The 5,822-nt window shown below is 31.3% G+C and overlaps 1 long non-coding RNA gene across 2 annotated transcripts; it reads right to left on the reverse strand.

Annotated features, from left to right (window-relative positions):
* Positions 1–4,112: 4,112 nt before the first annotated feature.
* On the reverse strand, positions 4,113–5,100 carry LOC105457750. Of its 2 annotated transcripts, XR_975448.1 has the most exons (4): positions 5,034–5,100; positions 4,748–4,859; positions 4,519–4,637; positions 4,113–4,419 (listed from the first exon to the last, which is right to left on the reverse strand). It is a non-coding gene; the product is annotated as an uncharacterized LOC105457750 (long non-coding RNA). The 2 variants fall into 2 exon arrangements; XR_975447.1 differs by lacking the exon at positions 5,034–5,100 and having other exon boundaries at positions 4,748–4,998.
* Positions 5,101–5,822: the final 722 nt, after the last annotated feature.

The following is a 5,822-nucleotide window of genomic DNA, read 5'->3' on the forward strand; positions in this document are numbered from 1 at the left end:
AGAAACGATAAAAATAATTCAAAAATATATCACAGAACTTACGATGTCAGTCAAACGATCAGCTTACAAGAAAGAAATTATCTTAAACAATAAGGTGCTTCGACAAAATTGGTATTAAAATGTTTCTTTTTTATTATTATTTAAAGATATTGAGTCGCCGAATTAAGTGCTCGTTCCGTTTATTAGAAATTCTAACTTAAACATCGATTGCGTGGTTGACTCACAAGAGAGAAGTTATCTTAAAAAATTAGATGCTTCGATAAAATTGATATTAAAATATTTCTTTTTGATTATTATTTAAAAATACCAAGCCGCCGAATTAAATTTCTCGTTTTGTTCGTCAGAAATTTTAACTTAAACATTGATCGCGCAGTTGGCTTACAAGAGAGAAATTATCTTAAACAATTAGGTGCTTCGACAAAATTGGTATTAAAATGTTTCTTTTTTAATATTATTTAAAGATACCTAGTCGCCGAATTAGGTGCTCATTCCTTTTTACAGAAATTCTAACTTAAACATCGATCGCGCGGTTGGCTCACAAGAGAGTATATAGCGCGATCAATGTTTAAGTTAGAATTTCTGTCAAAAGGAACGAGCCCCTAATTCGGCGACTAGGTATTTTTAAATAATATTAAAAAAGAAATATTTTAATACCAATTTTGTCAAAGCACCTAATATGTTAAGGTGACCAGAGGGAGGAGGAGGATGAAGAGAAAAAGAAGTCGCGACTCGCATATTCGTGCAGAATTTTCCGTTGCGCATCTTTTTGTTATGAATATAGCATTTTTATAACAAATTCTTTATTTATAATAACAAAACATAATGTATGTACACACTGCATATCATCGACACGTGCACCATAGCGGCTTTTTATGAATGATAGCGACGCGCACGCATTTAATGAAAATGAAAATGAAAAATTATATTTAATGCAATTGGGATCACTAGGAAATATAATACATAGTATTGGATTGAATTCTTTTTATGTACATTATTGGTCCAATCATCAATTACATGTATATCGAACATATGTATCAGATAAAACATTTTGCACATATTGATGCGACGGGAAGTATAATAAAAAAAATTAAAAGACCCGATAAATCAAAGACAAAACATATTTTTTATATAACTGTGTTGTCAATTCTAAGAGAAACGGTCTCTTTCCAGTATGCCAAATGCTTTCGGAATGTCATAATACAAATGCAATCCATTATTGGTTGATGGAATGGATCCGATTTGATGTATCTCGTCCTCGTAAAGTAGTAATGTGATGCTAGTCTATTAACTGCGGTTGTACAACGTTTCACAGGATATTTTACTGTCGAAGAATATTCTGATGCATGCAAAGAAGATAATTTGCCTATATGTTGTATACGCATAGATGTGGCACATTTTATTAAAACATACGCAAATTTTTTTAAAGATAAAGCGCAACGATGCGTAAAAGTATTTTATTTATCATTATTAGGACAGTTAAGTTTAAGTTACAACATTAATACAGCAGAAGAAATATTAAAAGAAATGTTAGCTATAGCAAGGAGTAAAACAAAAGACATGACATCAAATAATGAAAAGACTATATGCAAAATATATAAAATAAAGATGAAAAATTTATTAATATTATCAAATAAAGAAATACATGTAGATGATGATGATAATTTAAGACAATCTGATAATGTTTATGATGAAGATAACGACAATAATAAATGGGGTCAATGGGCACAAAATATTGACAATGAAATACAGCACATCTCTGATAATGAAGGAGATCGTGAGAATGCACATTACATGCTAACATTTGCAGATCGTTTTTTAAAAGATATATACAATTGATACCAATGTTGTATGCAGAGACAAATTTGGATACGAAAGAATTCCAGCCAGTAGTGTTTCAGTAGAGGGAGATTTCAATATTATCAAGAACATTTTTTTGAAAACAAAACAAACACCAATGAGAGTAGATGAATTCGTTACAAAACATATATCATTTATAAGTGGTCGTATAAAATTAACTGATATTAATTTGCAAGATAAGGAACAAAATGATGTGATTGAACCAGTTTAACAATGCAGAAATCACTACAACGGACAATGTAAATAAAAATAAAAAATATGGAAGACAAATATCTAGCATGTAGGAATGGAGACCAACCAAGCGGTGCAAATGTACATGCACTTGATGCATGTTCTGTTCCAGTTGGAGAAGAAGAATTTGGACAGAAAAGAAAATATAAAAATTGCCAAAAAACAGATAGTCAAAATATAATTGCATCAAAAGAAATGGAAGATTGGCGTGGTCTTGCGACAACAAAATCTCAAGGCAAATATTTAGAAAGGAAGATTACCGAAAATGAATTTTGATTAGATGAAAATATATCTAAAATACCTATTATAATATTAAAAATAATGGAAATTTTAGTATCAAAGCAGTTACGTTTGGGAAAACAAAATATTCCTTTACAAATACATATGCTTTTGACAGCATTTTGCAAATTTTTATTGTTGCATATCTCGATAATGATAAAATCAAAGATTTTATTAATAATGAATGTACTAACATCTTTTTTAAATTAATCTGTGACATGGCATCTCACAGTATACGTAAATCGTCTTACAGATACGTACGTGCTCAAATTCTAATAAAATTATTTTCAGGTAATAAATTACTAAACAATTGTATTTTAGTAGATTGTCAAGTAACAGTTGGTTACTTATGTAACAAGTTATTTGCAGAATATCCAACCTTTCGAGAAATATCCAGATGTTCTAAACTTTGTGCGGAAAGATCAAAAATACTTCCAATAGTCAATATTGAAGTTGATACGTTAATTCGGAAAGATTTCGTACAATTAGAAAGACATTATTTTACAATCACAACGTTGTTGTAATACAAACTGCGTTGGTTTATAAATTACATAAATTATACATGCAGGTATTAATTTAATTCTGTTACTTATATTAATAATAAATAAAAATTTAAAATTTAAATTATATTTTGTTTTATTTTTAGGATATTTTCTCATATTTGAGATGTACTCAAATAACGAAGCATCATTAAGTGTTAAATTAGAAGATATTCCACGAAAGATTATATGTTTTCTTTTCTAAAAGAAGAGCACAGTTTGGTAGGAATAATTAATTATAAATCACCTACAACACAAACAAGACATTCCAACGAGAAAGATATTGGACATTATACTGCGATATGTTACCGAAAAAACAACAAATGAATTCAGTATGATGACTGTAAGAATCCTATCTAAAAAGGTGCATGTAAAGTCGATAACGCGCATTTCTCGAAATTATTTGTTGTCGCTTTTCCGCGATGCTGATTGTCTCGCTACGCTTACTTCGCGTAAGCGGCTGTGACATTGCATTTTGACCGTTGTATGTATTGAGGTTGACGAAATTGTAAATTATAGTAAGAAGTGTTAAATAGTTCGCGCGAAGCGCGCGTTTGCAGTGCTAGTCAAAAAAAACTTTATATGATAAATACTGCCTGTCCACATATTATTTTATATGCAGTATAGATACATATTTATATTGTTACGCTCGGAGTGGTGAATCTGATCGCGTTCACGCACTCGTTCGCGTAACGTTCGCGCTTCCGCACTCGCGTTCGCGCACGCGCACCAGAAGGCCGCGGAGAAATAAAAAAGGAACACTCTTTATTCTAGTAACTGTGAACAAACTACGCGGCGAATAGACAGAGCAGAGCAAAGCACGTCCGCACGGCACGACGGCTTGTCTCAAAATTTAATATGTCGTCCGTTTGACGGACGACAACGCGTCGTCAGGGAAACATCCGACAGCTGGACCGGCTCGCTGATACATCGAACGACGCGGGCGTAGATACGGGCGTAACAATATACAAAATAAAAAATGTGATAAATAATAAATATGTTATTTTTATATTTACATACATACTATATACATATTATATTTACATACTTGTATAACTAACACATGTATCTGTATTTATATATATGTATTGCATTTTCAAATAATATCATAATAAATAATTGTACCAATAATAATAAAATAATAATATTAATAATTATAAAATAATACATAAAATAATAATAATAGTAAATGTTCTTAAGATTTTATATAATTATAAATTATACATACAAACATTTTGTTTATATATATCGTTCATGTCTTTAATTCTCTTGCTTGTTTTCGTCCTCATCGTTGTCTTTGTCCTTTTCTTGATTTTTATTTATTTTTCTTGATATTTATTTATTTATTTTCTTGATTTTTATTTATTTTTATTTATTGATTTGATTCTTGATTTTTATTATTCCAATTCTTATAATTCTCATATCTTTGTTATCCTAATAATACAGTTGTGGCAGCATTTGTAATTCTTGCCATATTTCGCGTATATTTAGTATGCATATCATTTTCTTCTGGCTAAAAATAAAAAAAGACTTATTATTGTTTAAGAAGAAAGTTTATATCAAATATTTATAGAATATATTTTTCTACAAAATTGTATTTATAATATATTACTTGTACGGGTTGAAGATGCATATCAAGTTGATGCTATTAAGGCTGTTGAGGCTGTAATTGTTGCTGATGTAACTGTTGTTGCACTTGTTCTTGGATATTTTGATCATTTTCTCTATTGTCTGAAAACATGTTTTGTAATTTTTGTCGCCGCCTAATTTCACATTTTTGTCGCGATTGCCATAATTAATTCTTTTTTATTTTGTTTAATTTTATTTATTTTATAACTTACTTTCCATTTTTCCTGAGCTCTGCTTATAGAAGTATTGTCTCAGTAACTGACCAGCGACTGATTCTGAAGACTCTCGTCCGTCACGTCATTGTTCACTGTTCAGCGACGGATACTGCGTTTTATGATATACAAAAAATTTTTGTTCGAGACACTATACAACAAAGACGCGGTGCGAAGAATACAAGAACAGATTCATATCCTATGCGGAGAAGCTGAATAGATTCATGTGAAGAATAGATTCATATTGATGCGATGGATGCGGATGCGATGGATGAGAAAAACTTACGTATTAATACACGTCCGTGCGCGTCAGTCTCTATCAACTGAATACTCACGTTTCAATATTCACGATTGGTCGCCGGCCTGTCTTTCCGAGAGCTTGCTTTGTCCTATCATTATTTACGCAAATACATTTAAATTTATACCTTAGCAACGTTGCTCTTCCTTTTTCTACACATGCAGCTTAATGATTGTTTAAGATTTTGTATTATAATCCGACGTGTACAGTATATTGCATGTATTAATAATTTACTCGACATAAAAAGATGAGGAGGCTACAAATCAAAGTAATATTAACGAAACCTCAAGCGTCGTTATACTCTCGTCAACGAGCTTATCTGTCTCGTCTATTTGTCTTTATGTTTTGTCTCGCTTTGAGTTTGCTTTTTACTGCCGAATAGCTGAGCGGATCCGCGACTTCGTCAGCGTCAATACGTAGAAATTTCTTAAATTTCTATAATTTCTTCGAATTTTCGACGCAGATTAAATTTTATAATTGCAGCTGGAGTAGTAGCGACGCAAGCGCCACAATATCTATCCGCTTTCTTTTTGAAATTTAGTGGCGAAAACATGTTCATGACAGAGCCATAAAGGCCATAGTCGGATAAGGAGGAACGATCTGCCCTCGCGCCGATCATGATCATTTTTTACAGTTTAGTTGCAATCAATATCAGTTACAATTTTACCAAACATTAGCACTTAATATTCAATCGTTGGGGTGTGAGAAATAAAAATCAAAATTTCAAAAAAAATGTATATCTTTTAAACGGCTCAAAGATCGGAAGAGCACACGTCT

Source organism: Wasmannia auropunctata, unplaced genomic scaffold (genome assembly GCF_000956235.1).
Source record: "Wasmannia auropunctata unplaced genomic scaffold, wasmannia.A_1.0 LD335059.1, whole genome shotgun sequence".
NCBI lineage: Eukaryota > Metazoa > Arthropoda > Insecta > Hymenoptera > Formicidae > Wasmannia > Wasmannia auropunctata.